This window comes from Eleutherodactylus coqui, chromosome 1 (genome assembly GCF_035609145.1).
Source record: "Eleutherodactylus coqui strain aEleCoq1 chromosome 1, aEleCoq1.hap1, whole genome shotgun sequence".
Classification (NCBI taxonomy): Eukaryota; Metazoa; Chordata; class Amphibia; order Anura; family Eleutherodactylidae; genus Eleutherodactylus; species Eleutherodactylus coqui.
In genome coordinates, this window is record NC_089837.1 from 517,421,525 (window position 1) to 517,441,614 (window position 20,090).

A 20,090-nucleotide genomic window follows, 5' to 3' on the forward strand; every position below is an offset into this window, starting at 1 on the left:
GTGATGGAAGAGCCTTTTGACCAGGGGAACACTTCTACCTCTGCACCCCATATAGTTTGGAAGAAGTTTTGTTACATGCTTGTTGCTCACTGCACTTGGCATGACCCTTGAAAATGAGTGGGGGAAGGGAAGTGACAACTGTTCCAAATAGAGTTCTGGCTTTGAAACATTTTTGTCACTTTTCTGTCGTTAAACCTGACAAACTAAGCAAAAAGGTAGAGTAAAACGTTGCTCACCTTCACTCCATCCCAGTGGCGTCAGTTTTGTCGAGGCATGTGTTCACGGAGCTCTGGCTTCACCGCTCAGTCCCAGCGGTGACCAAGACCCACACTGGGTTGAAACGCGTCCTTTGCTCTGATGTTTGTTGGCACTGAGCATGATCTTTTTTCACAGGAAGCCGACTTCAACTTTAATTCTTTCTTGTAAGCAAAAAGGGGTTTGCTACAATGTTGCTGCCCCCTTTCTGTTAATGACAGCATACAACTTTTTAGAGTTCTTATTGCATGATCCTAAAAACTTTTCAGCCGATTTGGAGTAAAGACTTCAGAGGACTAACTTGAAGCTCCTCCGAGGCTCCTGTGCAAAATCTGTAACTTGCCATTAATATTACGGCGGTCTACTCAGCTGAATTCACATGTGCTTTCAATGAAGAGGTGTCTCAATCTTTTATGCGCGATCCTTCTTTCGAATCAAGGAACAGTTGGGTGATCCCTCATATATGTTAGATAGCCAGTGGTCTCAACGAAATTGCTGGATTTGGAGAACTTTCAACTAATGTGTATGGCAATATTAGTGTTAAAGCCGTATTCCCATCAAGGCTTTTTATAGCCCATATAGGAAACTGCTGCTATAGTTACCGGCCATCCGGCCAGTGCCTACAGATACAACCAAGTTCGTTAGCCCAGCGCTATTTCCATAGCGCTCATTGATGTGAGTAGGACCTATGAAAGCAGCAGCACACAGTGTGCTATGCTGTTTCCACAGAGGGCCCGGTTTTCCCATTTCAGTGATGAAAGGCTGAGATGGGAATACCCCATTAAATAGGCTGTAACATGGCAACCCTTTTTTTTTTACTTTTATACCCTGTCTGACTGAAAGGCCTGCCCCCCATTTAACTAATAAGCTAGGTAAGGGTCGGATGTCTAGGACCTCAAATGTTTAGTGGGGCCTCAATTCCTATTTTCAGCTGGAGAGTGGGACAAGTTAGCACTGCCGCTTCCCATGGACTTGAATGGGGCTATGATATGGTCAGATGTGGGGGTCCAAGAGTTCCAAATTCGCAGCCCAATGTAATGAGTGCTGATTAATAAGCATTTCAATTCGCTATTGTTTGATTTTACATGGGCCAATAATTGGCTCATGGAGACGTGTGATCGCACATATGATCGTTTGTCCCCATGGGCGAGCTATACATGTCCCCCTTCACACAGGGAGATGGACTGCAAATCAGTGAGCATTTATATGTCTGCATAAATGATCCAGTCGACAAACAGGAGTTTGTTCTTTCATTGGCTGGTTGTTGGTTCCTTTTCATGGACCAATTTGTCAGGTGAATGAACTTTTGGAACAATGCTCAACCCTAATGGTAGAAGGACCATAAATCCATGCTCCGCTCTCTGAGGGCAGCATTATATAAACTGAGCTTTAGAATAAAGAAACCCATGAATGGTGAGAGCACCTTTTCCAACTTCTAGGTGCATAGTCTAAGACAGCCCACCAAAACCATCGGAGGAGGAAGGGGGTGGGGCGAGATCCTCTCGGATACATTTCTATGTTGATTGATTGTATTAAAAGGTATAGAAAGACAAAGCAAGATAGGCAAGCTAAAGGGCCAAATGCCCGGAGCCATCATTATGGAGGGGCCTTTATTCTATCTAATAGGATATTCAGTTTCTGATGGATGAGAAATAGCAAATGTAGGAAGTTGGGGCCTGAGTGCTATTATTTGGGGAATGTATGGTATATATAGATGAGCGAGTATACTCGCTAAAGGCAATTGCTCGAGCGAGCATTGCCTTTAGCGAGTATCTCCCCGCTCGAGACTGAAGGTTCGTGTGCCGGCAGCGGGCACAGAGCTGCGGGGGAGAGCGCGGCGGAACGGAGGGGAGATCTCTCTCTCCCTCTCTCCCCCCCCCGCTCCCTCCTGCTGACAGCCGCTACTCACCACTCCCCCACGCCGGCACCCAAACCTTCTGTCTCGAGCGGGGGAGATACTCGCTAAAGGCCATGCTCGGTCGAGCAATTGCCTTTAGCGAGTATACTCACTCATCTCTAATGGTATACGATTGTTATTTGGATGCCACAGTATATGCTAGCATTTCGACAGTGGAAGCACCGTTTATTAAGCGCTGTTTGGTAATATTATTTGGACAATTGTTATGGAATTGACAATATTATGTAAGCATGGTTTTATTGTATGCAATACATGTTTTTGTGGAATCTTCAGCTTTGTCTTCAACTATGAAGGAAGTGTTTATAATAACTTGAACATAGGCCACCTCTCTCGCAACTCAGTGTAAGGCCATTTTCACTTGAGCATATTATGGGCTCACAATATGAATGTGAATGAGTGTCCCAGCCCAACCGCAGGTCTACTGTCCCAAACGTAATGCATCATAGGGATCTATTGCTCTGGGTTCAGGTCAGTAGACCTGTAGTCAGACCGGACCATTCATCCATATTACGAGCACATAAATTCCTCTGTAATATACTTGTATGAAACTGGCCTTACAGGAAGTTGATGATTGCGGTGGCATTGTTTTCCAGTTCAAATTGACAAAAAAAAATAAAAAATACTCGCATCTGCATCATGTCCCAGATTCCAAAAAGTTGGTTTTGGCATGTTTTACCATTTCTGAACCAAAATTATTTTCAACCCTAGCATATACATGTATGAGGTAGTTCTCATAGCTAGACACAATGCCCTCCGGGGGTGCCGATGTGATTATCTGTGGGATGGAATTTTTCACTATCTAGACAATTTTATTAGGCCTCAAGTCCACTGTAAAAAGATAATTTAAAATCCGCAGCGTTTTTCCCGCACGCCGATCCGCGCCCCATAGGGATGCATTGGACACACGCAGGTAGTTAAATACCTGCGGATGTCATTTTTCGCTTCAGGCGCGGATTGCTTGTGCGGGAAAAAAAACACGGCATGCTCCATTTTAGTGCGGGTCTCCTGCGGGGACGGCTGCCGCAGGCTTCTATTGAAGCCTATGGAAGCCGTCTGGATCCACGAAACACCCGTACCTGAATTAAAACTTACCTGTCCGGACGCTGCGGATCTTCTTTCTTCGGCCCGGCGGATGTGCCCGGCGCAAGCGCGCGGCACGCTGCCGGCATGCCGAGCACATCCGCCGTGCCGAAGAATGAAGATCCGGCCGCGACGGAGGGAAGATCCGCAGCGTCCGGACAGGTAAGTTTAATCTTTTTTTTTAGCCGCATGTCCCTGGGAAAGGAGAGACCCGCTGCGGGATTCTGCATGGAGAATCTGTGACGGGCCTGATTTTCCCCGTGGACAGGAGGCCTTAAAGTGCACCTATTATTTACATCTTTTTTTAAAATAAATTAAATAAACTGTAAAATTTAATATTTAAGAAAAATACCTTTTTTACACTGTATATGTCCAGAATCTCTCCACTCGCTGAAAAGAAATGTGAGTTTTTACTGAGGGATCCTGTTACATGCTGCAGAGAATCAGCGAACAGTGGGGTAGGGAAGTTACTCCAGAGTCATGGACAAAAATACAGAAACACCATACGAAACGAATGCCTTAAAATGGGACTTTACATGTCTTTTTATCAATTATGATTTATAATCCATATCAGTTAAGTGGAGGTGATATGACACAGATGCTGACCAGTAGACGTAAACATCTGCCTGAGCAACACGTTTCCATTGGTCAAGGATTTGAGCCACTCAGCTGCTGTTACCAGCTGGCTCCCAAAACCACCCAGAGCAGGGCAAGAGGTGAAATAAACACAACTTTGGTAGGAAAGCTGTCAGCGAAGCAGGGGTCAAAAGGGCAGCTTGGTGCTAATGATTAAAATCTCATACACTTCATACAGTGTTTCCATATTTTTGTCCATCCCCTGTAGGTGTCTTCTATAGGTGAGCAAGTTCGCCTGTTGGGCAGCTTATGTTCTATTCAATGCATCAAATCAGTGACAGATAAGTCTTTTCAGGGTAAAATCTTATTTCGTGTGTCATGAATGAGCAAATTAAAGGGGTTGTCCAGTTAGGCAAAGTCCTCACCCAGACCTGCCCCTGCAATGACATGATGGACTGTCGTTGTGTCTGTTTCATCATTCCAGCTGCTCCACTCATCTTAATATCTAAGCCAGATGCAACGACAGAGAAGTGGGCAAGCTTAGTTATTCAAATGAGAAGAACAGCCCGCCCCTGCAATGATATGATAGGCACAGAGAGAGTTCCTGCCATGTCATCCGGTGTTCAGACTGGGTCAGAAATGGAGGTTCTAACACTGTAGATGCGGGTAAGGACTTTGCCTCTCTGGACCAGCTCTTCAATGCCAGTATTAAACCTTGGAGAACATGGGACACTCGTCCAGGACTTGGCGAGTTCCTTAGAAGTCGATAGAGTATTGTGGGCGGGATAACCGGGTGCAGCGCTGGAGACGGAGCCTCCAGAGTGACAAAACTGCTGAAAAATGACATGACAAGGTGACAAGATCATTACACTGCCCGCTTCCAGTAATACAGATTATTATTTTTTTTTCTTTAAATTAAGCAAATGTGTTTTTTCCATCTGGCAACATTCCTTTTTTTAAATTGATTTTTGTAGTATGAGAGTTAAGCATATAAAAGTCCTCATTTTTTCCTTTGCTGATAGGGGACAAATCATTCAGATATACTTCCCTAGACATTCGATCCACTGCTGATGTCTTATAAAATATGTATCCAGTGCCGTGGCTCTAATAGCCCGGCTGACACTCGTCTTGAGCTTTCTGACACTTGGTTAAATTCTGCAGCTGTGGGCCAGGCGGGGGGCGCTCGGATGGGGTGGATCCGACTGAACTTCACACTGTGATCCTGAAAGACTATTGTCTGCGCTGCAACGACTTCTCTAATTTTAGTGTAAGGATGGAGCTTTGAATCTCATCAACATCAAACCGCTTTGGCTGTTGTTTTATTTTATTACTTTTTGTATCATTTACTTTTTTTTTCCATTTTGGCTCATTTCTCACCTACACAGTAAAATGCGCAGTATGACGCTTCATTACTAACAATGTGGACTCTATCTCCTCCGTAATCAGAGGTTAAAATGGAAAACAATAACCCTTAGGGCTTCGACAGACGGACGCATGCACAACAACGCTTGCCCCAATGGAGCGTATTTGCGCATGAACAAGGGCTGCACTCCCGGTCCCACCCTTCCCCTTGCTTATTTTTTTACTTACCATATACTTCTATTGCAGCTTTCTGCATAACATACAAAAAGATGGGGCAGGTCCTATCTCTTCTCATGCGCAGGAATTGCGAGCAAGAAACACACTCATGGAAATAAAGCCATGGAAATCAATGGGTTCGCTTCATCACGCTTTGCATCACATTCGTCAGTTTAAGCCCTTAATGCCTTCTCATGTAATGAGTATTAAACGCGCAGGTTGTGCGCACGTAATATGCGGTAACAAACTTTACGTCACTTTCAAAAGTGCCTCACACACAAAAATGGACGCTACATGCACTATCTTGGCGCATGTTATACAAGCATACACACCAGAATAGTGTAGGGCCATTTGTCGGCACATAACAGTATGCTATAGATTGCATACCGCGTGGGAGATATGTCGCATGGTAAGCGCTACTAGACACTCATGTGAGACAGCCCTAAATCCCTGTTCGCAATGGCTTGGGAATACAATATGGAAGCTGCCGTCGGAACAAGCTTGATGACAAACACATCTCTTATCTGCAATGACGGTGCCAGAGACAGCGAAGGTACCTTTACACGGTACGACTGTTGGGTGCATAAGCGCCCAACAGCCATACCAGCGACTATCACTCCTGCGCTTTATACAGGAGCAATATCCGTTCAAGTGAAATGAGGCGAAGCGGCCTGGGGGTTGTTACGTCCACTCGCCTCCAATCACAGTAAACAGGAGTCACTCATAGATTCAGCGGCTCCTGTTCACACGGAATGAGGGGTCGCTCAGCAGTCGTTCCTTTTTAGTGAGCTGAAATCGTTCGACTGGTGCAGCTTCTCGCCGGTGGCCTGTCGGGGACCGCGTGCGTCTGAAAAGTTGTTCCAAACAGTCACTCAGGCAAACAAATGACTGTTTGGGTGATTTTACTCTCAACTATTGTTCAATTTTGTGATTGTTGGGAGCCTTTACATGGACCAATATATCGTTCGACGACTAGTTAGGGGGCGTGGGTTCTTTGATGGGCGTGTATTTGAAGGTTTGACTCCTCCCCAACACAGACTCATTGGTTGCAGTGGCCATTGAATGCACATACATTCAAGCAGTCCTTGAGTGAACACTGTAAGGGGCCACAGTGTTCCATCGAAGACCAAACCCGCGAGAGGCCGTAGCAACAAGTGTTCTTTCAAATACCAGCTGCGACTGTTCAGCTGAGCTCCTCTATCACACATTTATGTGTTTCTCCAGGAACCAATGACCATTAACCAGGAGGGCAAAATATATTTTTTAAAAAGTAGGATCCAATCAGTATATAATTTAACAAGCAGCAACTACTTTTAGGTGAGCTGAAACAAAATTACTAGCAACTGCTGAACAAATTCTCACTTATCACCCGGCTGGTAGCCATGTTTACGGCGGACAACTGTCACTTATATTTGCTCTATTACGTAACTATTGGGATTATAGTTGTCCTGTGTAAAGCCATCCTTAGTTATTCATACATCAGATTACTGATGAGGGTTTGGTGCAAAGTGGACACTTCCCAGAGTGCAAATCACTGTAGAGTTGCTATCTCCAGCCTGCTGGCTATGATAGACCGTCCAGAACATACAGCGCAGCTCAGCTTGCTGCATGGGCCTGTGTAGCTGAGTATTATGCATTATTGGGGTTCTGTTCTGGGGGTGGAGGGAGATTTATGCCTTCCATTTTTCTTATAGGACTGTAGCATAGAAGTGTGCAGTTTCTTCTAGGCTCTGGTGTTCCTACAGAGAAAAATAGTGCACATGTAATTAGTATGTAGTTTTACTCGGGGGTGTGCCAACTTATAAACTCAACCACTGAGACACTGTGCTCCATGTACTGGATAGTTTCAGGGCCCGCCTCTGAAATATTTAATTGATTAATTAACCCATTTGTGTAAGAGGGTGTACATGTATGCTCTCTGGCACAAGGAGTGTATGGAGTGTGTCCAGGAGTCGATTCTGCTCCATACCCAGCCATATTTAACAGCTGACACCCACCAGCATTGGCGGTGATCAAGATGAGTTTTGATCACAGCTATTCAACCCCATAGATGCTCCAGTAAGCATGGCTACTACGGCATCTACTATAGGTCGGTAGATTGTGGGGAAGCCCCTCCACAGCCCCATTGGTTCCCTCAGTGTAATCACAGTGTGCCGTTAGTTGCCATGAAAGCCTGTGGTCTAGTGAAGGCTCACAGGCCTGCCATGGAATCAAGCCTGTTAAGCCCTGCCTGTGGCTTAAAGGGGTAGAGACAACTTATAAAGTTATCCCCTAACCACAGGATAGTAGGATACATTTATGATCGGTGTGGGTGCGACCTCTGCGAACCCCATCGATCCCAAGAACGGGTGTCCAGTCAACCCTGGAGTGAATGAAGCGGAGGTCACACAGGCATACTGCAAATCCATTCACTTCAATGACAGTGCCAGAGGTTACCGAGTTCAAGCACTTCTGCAATCTCTGACGCTGTCATTGGGAAATGGGAAACTACTGGGTAACACTGACATGGAAAAGGACCTGTAAACTGGAGCAACCAGTGTCAGGCAGCTGCTGCCAAGGCACATAGGATCATGGGGTGCATCAGAAGAGGTCTAGGGGCACATGGCGAGAACATTGTTCTTCCTCTTTACAAGTCACTGGTTGGACCACACATGGAGTATTGTGGACAGCTTTGGGCACCGGTACTCAAGAAGGACATATTGGATCTTGAGCGGGCAACTAAAATAATAAATGGAAAGGGTGGACTACAACACGCAGAGAGGTCACCAAAATTGGGGTTACTTAGTTTAGAAAACAGGCGGCTAGGGGGTGACCTAATAAATATGTATAGATATGGCTATGTCATCGGAAAAATAAGAAAAATTGTATCTCATGGAAGGATGAGATGATAAAATAAGAACAAAAATACGAAATAGTTTGGGAATGAGAGGGTTAAAAAATGCTAAAAAAATCTACTAAAGAAATCACATATAGTAAAGAAAAATATATATAAACATAAATAATTGTAAGCTCATGCTGGCAATCATAACACATGTATAAAGATGTACTATAATCCTATCCTATACTTGTTTTGTCCTGGGGCTACCCTGCCGTATGTTTTCTAGACACGTTCCCATCATGTAGAGCTGGGTCATGTGACCTGCATAATTAATGAGAATAATTATACTGTGTCAGACTTTTTTTTCCCTTTTTTTAAAATATGGTAATTGTCTTCTCCCCCTTGTAGTTAATTACAAATTTGGGTAAGAACTAAGCCTCTTATGTAAGTTTTTTCTTGTCTCTATGGCAGCCGGGGGAGGACTTTGATCTCTGAATGAATTTAATGGATAAGTGCACTCCTCCACTTGTGTCAGATGTTTACTTAACTAAATGGAGTCATAAGTGTTCTGTGTTATATAATTATATATCATGTATTATAAGTTATTACAAACCCGCAAGTGGCCATGTGCCTGAGTACTGGTGGCTTCTCACGCAGTCATTACGGCCCGGCTCGGGGGTCTTTAAAAGACTTTTTGGGGGCAGAATTACAATTCGGGAACACCAGAAGAGCTGGGTGACCATAATTGCTTCTTTCTAGAGTATCCAGAAAAAGTTGATACTGATAAATTTTTGAATATTTTTGATAATTTTTGGCACTTTCTTAGTCATGACAATTAGTTCCAGCAGAAGAGTAAATAGCAAGAAGAAAATTATTGGGCCCAATTACGCTATATTTACCTGTGTTTGTCTTTGAAGATTGGATGCAGAATCTACACTGATTCCACATAAAATCCACATCGAAGGGGCTCATTGATTTTAATGGGAATCCGTGTTGTAGTGTCTGGTATACAGCTCAGAGTTTTTCCACACACAGACTTGAAATTCACATGTTACAAAAAGTTGGCAGGGGTAAAATGTCTCCTTAGGGAGAGGACTTACTAGATGTGAGGTGACTTATAAGGCCAGGCACACTTCTATGGGAATGTATGCAAATGAGTAGAACAATGTCTCTACAGCGCCACCTATTAGAAGGCAACATTCCTGCGAGTCAATATCTGACTTTTCAACAGGTTTTATAATGATGACTAGGAATATAAGCTAAAGCCAGAGTTTTCTCCGGAAGGAAAAGATAACCATATACAGACAGACTGTTTTGGGGCTTTAGCATCAGTGTGCAGTAGGTTACTGGCTGGCTGGGTGAGGGGCCAACGAAGTGAGTCGGGATGGGTACAGTTTCTCCTTAGGGAGAGCACCAAGTTGGAGTAAGGAGACTTTTAGGCCATGCAATTACCCTCTGGGAAATTTGTTATGCAAATGGAAGATTGCATAATGCCCGTACCTCTACGACATGGGGGCCCATTTTGGTTTTCCAATTGGGAAATCTCCTTATTCATGGACTTCAATGGCATGGCATACTTATGCAGAATACATCAATGGAACACAATAAAACATTTTCACTTTGTTGCAACTTTGGTGTAACATACAACAGTCACTGCCTCACTACATTAAATTTCCAAAAAGTCATGTGATTATAGCAAGCATTCCCTATAGACTGCTATTGGAGTGCAACTTGGAGAGGGAAGAGTTCCACAACTGGAGTCACTAAAGTCAAATTATAGAGTAAGAGTTGTAGAAGGCTCCCTGATCTTAGTCTGTACCCCCGACCACACCCTACGACAGGGCTGCACAACTTTCTGGGGTTCAGGGATCACATTGTCGACAGTGTTTGTTATAAATGTCTGAGAAGTAGGGGTTCTGAACTTCCACCTATCAGAGAGAAGACCTCATCTGTATTCTCCTTTGTAGTTTACTAAAATTACAGAAACAGGCAAACATTTCACAACTCCCATAAACTGCAACGGATAGACCCAGGAACAGTATTCACCTCCGCTCTAGAGCAAAAGGAGACCCCCCCCCCCTATTCTCCCAATATACATTATGGGGGTTCAAGAGATAGAAACCCCAGCTGTTAGACATTTAAATGTCTCAGATTGGAATACCACCTTAAAGGGTTATTCCTGTTTTATAAAGTGACGGCATATTATGATCATGGGAGTCTGACCTTTGGGTATCTCACTGATCCCAAGAATGAAGGTGGCACTGCGTCTCCTTCTAAACTTTTCCTGCACAGCATTGCCCTGGCCACATGGGGATGTACTACTACTCCCTGCAGAGCCAGAGGACTGATGTGGTGCTTTGTGAAAAAATAGAAGGGCATAAAACACTGAATCTGCACCCTTCATTCTCGGGATCGGTAGGGGTCCCAGATCTCGTATCCTCACCAATCATAAATAAATAATGGAAAATCCTAGTGATGTGCCATTACTTTACACGATGAAAATAACCCTTTAAGGCCTTAGTCACACAGGCGTTTTTTCCCGCGATTTGCGGATCGCATGACGGATGCGCATCCGTAAATCTCGTGACCAGGCCGAAAAATTGCCCGAAAAAACTGCTCCTAGCCGCGTTTCAATAGAAACGGGCCGGAGCTGTCCAGCGCTGTCCAGCGCATTGAATTCAATGGAGCCGGCAATACAGCCGGCTCCATTGAAAGCAATGCGCTGTGGGCGATCTCACGATGAATTTTCGGGAAGGGGTTAAATATATAAGCCCTTCCCTGCAATTCATCCAGAAATGTGTAAAGAAAAAAAATATATATATATACTCACCTGGTCCCGGCAGACGGAGTTCAGCCGTGGCCGGCGGCAGTTCTCCTGAACTGCTCTGAGTAGTATTCAGCAGCCGGGGATTTAAAATCCCCGCCTGCTGAATGAGCTGCCTCTGATTGGTCACAGCCTCACCAATCAGAGGCAGCTCTCACTTACCCATTCATCAATTCATGAATGGGTGAGTGAGTGCTGCCTCTGATTGACTCAGCGCAGGGACCAATCAGGGGCAGCTCTCAGCTGTCATTCAGGAATGAATTCATGAATGGGTAAGTGAGAGCTGCCTCTGATTGGTGAGGCTGTGACCAATCAGAGGCAGCTCATTCAGCAGGCGGGGATTTTAAATCCCCGGCTGCTGAATACTACTCAGAGCAGTTCAGGAGAACTGCCGCCAGCCGCCGCTGAACTCCGTCTGCCGGGACCGGGTGAGTATATATATATTTTTTTTGTTTTTACACATTTCTGGATGAATTGCAGGGAAGGGTTTATATATTTAAGCCCTTCCCGAAAATTCATCCCGCGCTCGCCGTCAGCCCATTGCTTTCAATGGAGCCGGCTGTATTGCCGACTCCATTGAATTCAATGGGCAAACATCATTCTTCTCTGCCACAGCTGTTACAGCTGTGGCAGAGGAGAATGATTTGTCTACTATGTGTTCTCAATGGGGTCGGCGCTGCTGCCGCCGGCCCCATTGAGCGCATATAGAGAAGAGAACAGGAATCGCAGATAGGTGCGATCTGCGATTTCTGTTCTATAATTTATCGGACGAGTGCATAAAAAGCGCTCATGTGTCTGATACCATTGCAAAGCAATGGTTTTATAAAATCGCCGGACGCATGCGCAAATCGCGCGAAAAAACGCCCGTCTGACTGAGCCCTAAAGGAGAACTTTGTGAAAGTGTATATACTGTACTAGACCTAATGCAAGGGCACTATATGACATAGAGATTCATACGCGGCGGCGTACTCCGCCCCCTCGGGCCTTCATTAGTCATAACCTCAGCGGTTTTGACTAGATGGTTTGACAGTTGTGTCTTTCTGAACTATCTGGACAGAGATAAGTATATGTGTTCTCTAATGATTGGCGCCCACAGTGATGCGGACAATAGGTTGCACACCTGTTCTACAAAGTTCACATCCGAAAATCATGTTCTCCATGCATTGAGGCTATGTCAGTGTTTACCCTCCCAAAGTCACATCTCATGCTTCTCTATATAATAAACTTGTCTTGTGATGTGCCACTAATTGCTTTCAGCGAGACATCCGATTCCTTATGAGAAGCCGCTATTCCTATTGTGTCTTTCATTAAACTATAATCACCAAGGTATTATACGTTCTCTCTGGAAGCGTTCAGTGTAGTTCATATCATTAGCTATTCATGACTTGTTTTTCTTTATTTTGAAGTTTTTGAGGTGTTAATTGTGTTCACCTCCATCCATATGTCTCCTACGTGTTGTGCGGAGGCTGACCGGTCCAGGATCTGATTAACATGGAGTGATCTTGAAGTGTTATTGGCACTCAGCTCCTTGTCTTTGGAGCTCGAAAACAACACCATACAAATGGACTTAATAAATCATCCATCAGCATGTGTAGATCCGAGATCCCTGTGTGCTTCAGGACAATGTTTAATGTGGAATCACCTTTTGTTACCAAGGCAACAACATTCAGACATTTGCAAACTAAGGGCTGGAAACGGCATTCATTTTTCATAGTACATTTTGTAACAACTACCGGGAAAATAAAAAATCACGCCGTGTACTCAGAAGACCTTGCATGTTCTCAGGAGGTACCGGAAGGAAGGACGGCCAAGTTCACAGCTTGCCTTTTTTTTCTATATTAACTTATAGTAAACCAGGATTGATATGTTTAAAAATTGAATCCTTATTCCCAGGGGGTGTATCTAGAGTTTAATGGACTCCAGTGATTTCGGATCTGCACCCCCCTTCAGTTTGTTGGCTGAATGCACAGGTTCTAGTGGTGTTGCTGGAATATATACCGTATATATAATCTATAGATGTTACAATACAATTTAAACTAGTGACTCGAAGAGGATTTAATCTCTGATTTCAGTCATTCACTTTCACTTTTCTTCTCCATCCATCCCACACTGCCATGACAACTTCTTTCAGCCACAACTACTCTCTGTAGAATTTATCACACAGACACTTTTGGGTTCTCATTTTTCGAGTACATCCCCAGCTCTACACAAGTACTTCATCCATAGTGTCCAGACAATATTAATGCCCCCACTGGTGCCCCACAAAATAATAGTACCTGTGGACCCAACATAGTTGTAGAATCACATTTGTGCTTCCACACAGTAATATGGCCCGCATAAAGTAACAGTGCCCCCTTTGTACAGCCATACAGTAATAATGTCTCCCCATACTGTAATAGTGCATGCATTGTGTTCCCATACAGTCATAGTTCTCCAAGCAGTAATAGGGCCCGTTTGTGCATCCCTTACAGTAATAATGTCCCCATTTGTGCACACATTAAGTAATTGTGCCCCCATAAAGTAATAATGCCCTCCTTTAGCTCCAATACAGTAATAGTGCTGCATACAATATTGCCCTCATATAGTAATAGAGCGCCCATAGGGTAATAGTAGCCCCCAAACAATAATAGTGCCCCTATGTGTCAATTAGAATAAAAACAAACTCAACACCTATTCCCATGATGATAAGTAGGTCCTCTTCTTCTGCCTGCAGCTCAGCTCAGGCAGCGTGATGCAGTGATGTCATCACCACCGGAACCAAGTACTGGCCAATGCAAGTGCCATTCAAGTGAGCTCATAGTTCTACTGCACACACTAAGGCTGTGGATCTAGTTGAAAAACAGCATTCACCTGAAGTGCTGAGTGGGACCCCTTATCCTCTCGGCTGGTTTCAGTCATACTACCTGCAACTGCAATTATTACATCCACGCTTGTCATTTTCCCAAATCAAACCACCTAAACACATGAATAATCCAAGCAACTCAACAAGATTGCTCTCAATAGCTGTAGGACCTTTTCAGTCCCCAGACAACAGTATCACAGGTGATTTCATGGGTAATGCACAGTATTAAGGCATACCTCCCAACCATCCCATTTTTTACGGAATTGTTCAGCCAAATGGATCATAGATTGGGTGGAGCTTATGCAATTTTAGATAACACTGGGCATTTATGGTAGGTTTTATAGACATTTCTGGTCTAAATGAGAGGGGGCTAAAAAGTGTCCAATGAATAGGATTGTAAATCTTGGACATTATATATAAGGGTTCCTTTTTTGCTAACTATGTCAGTCATTTCAATCATTCCAACATTTCCTAGAGCCACTCCTGTCCCATGCTGGCTTATCTCTGCTCTCCAGGCCAAGTCTACACAAGTGTAGGTAGACCTCGTGCTGATTGGGTCATCCATGGTACTTCTGTTTGGCTCTGACCTTCCTATTGGCATTGACCCTTGACTATCCTGACCTCCTAATTTATATCTGCTATGTCCCTTTCTGACATTCACAGCAGCAGATATGATGCCAGTTGGGGGCTAAAACCTGGAGATTTGGCTAGCAAAGTCCATATACACAGATAACCTAGTAGAACAGAGTAGCATCTGGCTCTTACATAATGCAGACAATACATCAGTGGAAATACAACCCCTCCCCGAACAAACATGTCTCTCCAATAATCCAGCCGGTAATGAATGTTTATTTCTCATCCTTTCCTTATTTTCTACAAGTGAGACAATTACATTCTGAGAATTACAAATCTTCTTTGTTACCGAATTTTAATTTAGTTTTGCCTCAACAAGACACAATAAATTGTAAACATTCATCTTCTCAAATTCATCCCCGACATAACGGGAAAGGATTGTGTCTTATTAAATCGTATTATTAAAGTCAATGTTTTCTTACATGGAGAGTCAGTAAGTATTCGACAATAGGCAACACTCTACTGTAGTATGAATATGGTATATCAAATCTCACCTATCTATCTCATATCTATCTATCTATCTATCTACAGTATCTATCTATCTATCTATCTATCTCATATCTATCTATCTATCTATCTCATATCTATCTATCTATCTATCTATCTATCTATCTCATATCTATCTCAGTATCTATCTATCTATCTCTCTCTCTCTCTCATATCTATTTATCTCATATCTATCTATCTATCTATCTATCTATCTATCTATCTATCTATCTCATATCTATCTATCTATCTATCTCATATCTATGCCTCATATCTATCTCATATCTATTTATTTATCTATCTATCTCAGTATCTATCTATCTATCTATCTCATATCTATCTATCTATCTATCTATCTATCTATCTCCTATCTCATATCTATCTATCTATCTATCTCATATCTATCTATCTATCTATCTATCTATCTATCTATCTATCTATCTATCTATCTATCTATCTATCTATCTATCAATCTCATATCTATCTATCTCATATCTATCTATCTATCTCATATCTATCTATCTATCTATCTATCTCATATCTATCTATCTATCTCATATCTATCTATCTATCTATCTATCTCAGTATCTATCTATCTCAATATCTATCTATCTATCTATCTATCTATCTCATATCTATGTCTCATATCTATCTCATATCTATCTATCTATCTATCTATCTATCTATCTATCTCATATCTATCTATCTAATATCTATCTAACTCATATCTATCTATCTATCTATCTATCTATCTATCTATCTATCTATCTATCTATCTATCTATCTATCAACCATCTAATATCTAGCTAGCTAGCTATCTAATATCTATCTATCCTTATATCTATCTATCTCATATCTATCTATCTTACATCTATCTATCTATCTATCTCTATATCTATCTATCTATCTATAAATCTGTTAGAAGAATATCTTGGAGGCTTTCTGTGTGCACCTTCCACACATACTCATGTAGGTTCAACATTCTGACACATTTAATACATCTGTGAGCCTTGTGAGGCCTTTCATGTATCAGCGGGGCTGCATATGAAGCCCCCACACTCTATTAAGTTGTCCTCCTCTCCTGTGGGTATTGACATTTTTAACACTGAGGGTTTCCATATCTACCTGTAATTCTACAGAGTATCATAATGAACTTGGAATGTGTCGGCTGCTTAGTATAGATGTACGAGGGAGAAGTTCCCATGGTAACACAATGCTTATAAATTGATATAAATGTCACACAAACGTGCAGAACGCAGCGCCTCAGCTGGCTCAGGTCCCGCTGGCTTCATAAATATCAGCATTTAGCAAAAAATAATACTTGGGCAGAGCGGACAATGAAGGCAATTAGATAAAATTGGAAAAGTTGGTAACCATCACAATCATCCTCTGCCTACTCCTTCTTATCAACATCCGCATCCTTCTCAGTCTGATAAGGATATGTTGTAATCTGGCATGTCATAGTCCACTATTTGCCATCTAATGCCCTTCATCCTTGTAGGGGAACCTTCAGGCAGCGCCAGCCGGAGTTGTGTCTTGTATGCCATCCGACAGCATACATTTATGGCCCCATAGTAATTGCCTGGATGGGCCACCGATGCCGACAACACCTGCTCGATGCCCTCACACCTTGGTCCAAGTTGTTGACAAGTGTAGTCTAGAGTTGTGCCTGTGGTGGGACAACCCAGCCAGGAGACAGCACATCCACCCATCTATTTGATACATATTGCAGTAAGCTTGGAATTAACTTTCCATTCTCTCAACTGCTAAATGATTTCCATCTGCAGGATTCTCTTTCACTATATGGTTTTCCTCAATCACACCAATCTCTGTGTACTCCCCGCACATGACAAAATCCCACAAGGCTCAATGAATACATTATGTAGCAGAACCAAACTCAGAAAATAGATACAGCACCAAAACAACTCAGTACATAAATACAACACCAGAACCAAGCTCATAACGTCAATATAGCAAATGAACCAAGCTCAGTACATAAATACAGCAACAGAACCAAGCTCAGTACATACATACAACAATGGAACCAAGCTCAGTATATAAATACAGTAGCAAAACTAAGTAATGACCAAGCCTCCTTGATAGTCGCTCAGATTGCTGAACTTTTTGATCTAGTGAAACTGATGCATGGAAAACTTGTCTCCAGATTTCATGCTGCACTCCAGGGTCATGGCTCTAATTTTCATACAAGGAGACACAATCCTAAAATGGCTGGTGTGGCTAACAAAGGGGCCAACAGTGTATTATAATAGACTGTAGTATTATAGTCTTGATGTACAGGACTTCATTGGTAGAGATGAGCGAGCATACTCGCTAAGGGCAATTGCTCGAGCGAGCATTGCCCTTAGCGAGTACCTGCCTGCTCGAGAGAAAAGGTTCGGGTGCTGGCGCGGGGGAGCGGTGAGTTGCGGCAGTCAGCAGGTGGGAGGGGGCGGATAGAGGGAGAAGGAGATCTCCCCTCCGTTCCTCCACTCTCTCCCCCGCAGGTCCCTGCCCGCCACAGGCACCCGAAACTTTTCTCTTGAGCAGGCAGGTGCTTGCTAAGGGCAATGCTCGCTCGAGCAATTGCCCTTAGCGAGTATATTCGCTCATCACTATTCATTGGGATTAGTATTTAGGATGGGAACAGTGAATAGCAATTTAGTGCCTGGATCCGGATTTTGTGGTCTGGATATAAGGTAGATTAGTTTAAAGTGGAAGTGTAATCAGAAAATGACACATTTAAAAAAAAATGTTGGTGATTTTTTTTTTTTTTGGGTCACAAATTCACAATCTATTAAAAAAACTGCTAAAATCAACAGTTTTCACACTGACCACAGAGCCCAATAATAGGTTGATACTTCCTGATCTTTAGAGAAAACTTTGCAGCTGTCATCTCACTAACATCACAGGAAGGATTACACTGAGAGGTAACACCTATACATAGATAACACAGGAGCCACCAATCACATCATTCAGTTGTGACTATCTACTCCCCCCCCCCCTTTCTGCAAAATGACCTATTCAATTGTCAAAGAGTCTGTCATACAAGTCAATGGTTCCCCTCCTGTCCATTGTGTGAATGGCCCATGAAGCTGCTGTAAAGCATCTCTCTAAATGCTGTTAAATGCAGCTCAGGCAGGACAATTAGAAAATAAAAAGATTAGAAAAATGGCAAATGTTGCACTGTCTGGTTTTAATTAGAAAAAAAACATATAGGTAATGTTGGTAATATATTCCCTTTAAGGGTTTGCCTCACCAAGACAATCCATTCTCCAAACAAAGCTGAGTCAGCAATTCACTAAGTACATCAAGTCAGGTTCCTCTAACCTCCAACAATCAACTGATATAGCTGGGGAAGTTTCATCCAGCCAAACATATCACCAGTCCATTACAGGGGGCAGCTCTTGTTTAAAGGGTATTCTCATCTCAGATTTTTATGGCACATTTCCAGGGATACGCCATAAAAGTCTGATAGGTGCAAAGCACACCCTTGGGACCGGCACTAATCTTGAGATACGGTAGTGGGGTGCTCTGAGTTTTCCAGGAGTTTAAGATCATTTTTAAAATGGTGTAAAATAAAGAAAAAATGTATACTCAACTGCTCCAGCTGCTCCCGATCCAGCACAGGAGCCCATGTACTCATCATGTTGAAACAAGCTGGTGGTGGTTACATGCCATACATTGTGTTAATGACTGCTCAGCCAATGAAAGGCTTCAGTGGCCATAGAAGAATCACCACTGAAGCCTCTTCAGGGTTCTGAGCACCAGGCAAAAAGGCTGCAGCTCCGAACCAGGAGCTTCTGGAGTAGGTGGGTGTACATTTTTTCTTTATTTTAGACCATTTTAAGCCTGTACATTTCTTTTAAAGTCCCAGGCAGTGGGGCTGCGGTGCTGGGAGGGCAGTGGCTGAGATAGGTGAGTTTTCAGTTTTTATTGATTTTAAGCCATTTTAAATTTCTTTTTTAAAGTTCCAGAACCCCCCTTTAAATTAATTAGGCCCCAGACCAGACCCCTAAATTAATGTAACCACTACGTAAATTTTGACCATAGTTAATTTTGACCATGCTAGTTAAATTACAGGTGAGACCGCAAAATAAATTCATACCCAAGACCAGAAAACAGATATTGAGTCCCCAGATTTGATCCCTAATTCATCTGACCATTGTTTAGCAGAAAAAAATAAACTCAGGCCCCAGACCAGACCCGTCTACTTACTTACCACTAGTTGCCCCTGTTTTCTTTTCTGGATGCTGATGTACATGCAATTCTGAGGCTAGCCAACATCCTTCTAACATAATGTGGCAGGAGGGACCTATGGGACTCCTAGTCTATGGACCCAGTCTCAATTTTATCCACCATTGTCAGTAGTGAGTGAGGGGCCTTGTTATCTTCAAACTTCCTAACGGAAGAGCTAGAGAATCCTGAGCCCCGTCATGGGCTTCCAGGACAAAACATATTATAAGACAATGCTTGTAACTTTTTGAACGTGTTTTTGGGCACATTTCCTTCTGTGAGTTTCCCATTGCCCATAATGCTTTGTGAGAAGGTCAGAACCACATTATGTCCTTGATACTAACTTTCCCACATTGTGTAACTAACTCTATTACTGAAAGGCAAATGAACACCCGAGAGGTGAGGTTTGTTGACAGCAGTGACTATGCACATCACTACATAGTTTATTGCTGCCAGACAGAGTTTGCCATTTTGTACTTCTTTGCTTCCACCTTCCTGCCAAATAACTGTCTTCTACGATAACAAAATACGCCTGTTCTGGTGTCGACATATGGTGGATCATAGGTGCAGCTTCCAAGCATATTATACAGTCGTGTAGCAGAGTTTAAATTCCATTTTACCTCCTGTGTCTATTGGATTAATGTATCGAATGATTTATTTGTTCCTGCATTTAAAATAAGCATGGGAGGCAACAAGATCTACTTAAAGTGAGCCCGCCACCTCTGAGATTACCCCGCAGATGGGAGGAAACTTTCCAATGTTTTGTAATAAGTGTAAACTGATCCACATTCCCAAACTGAAAACTATGTTATATAGGAGGCAGTATTATAGTAGTTATATTCTTGTA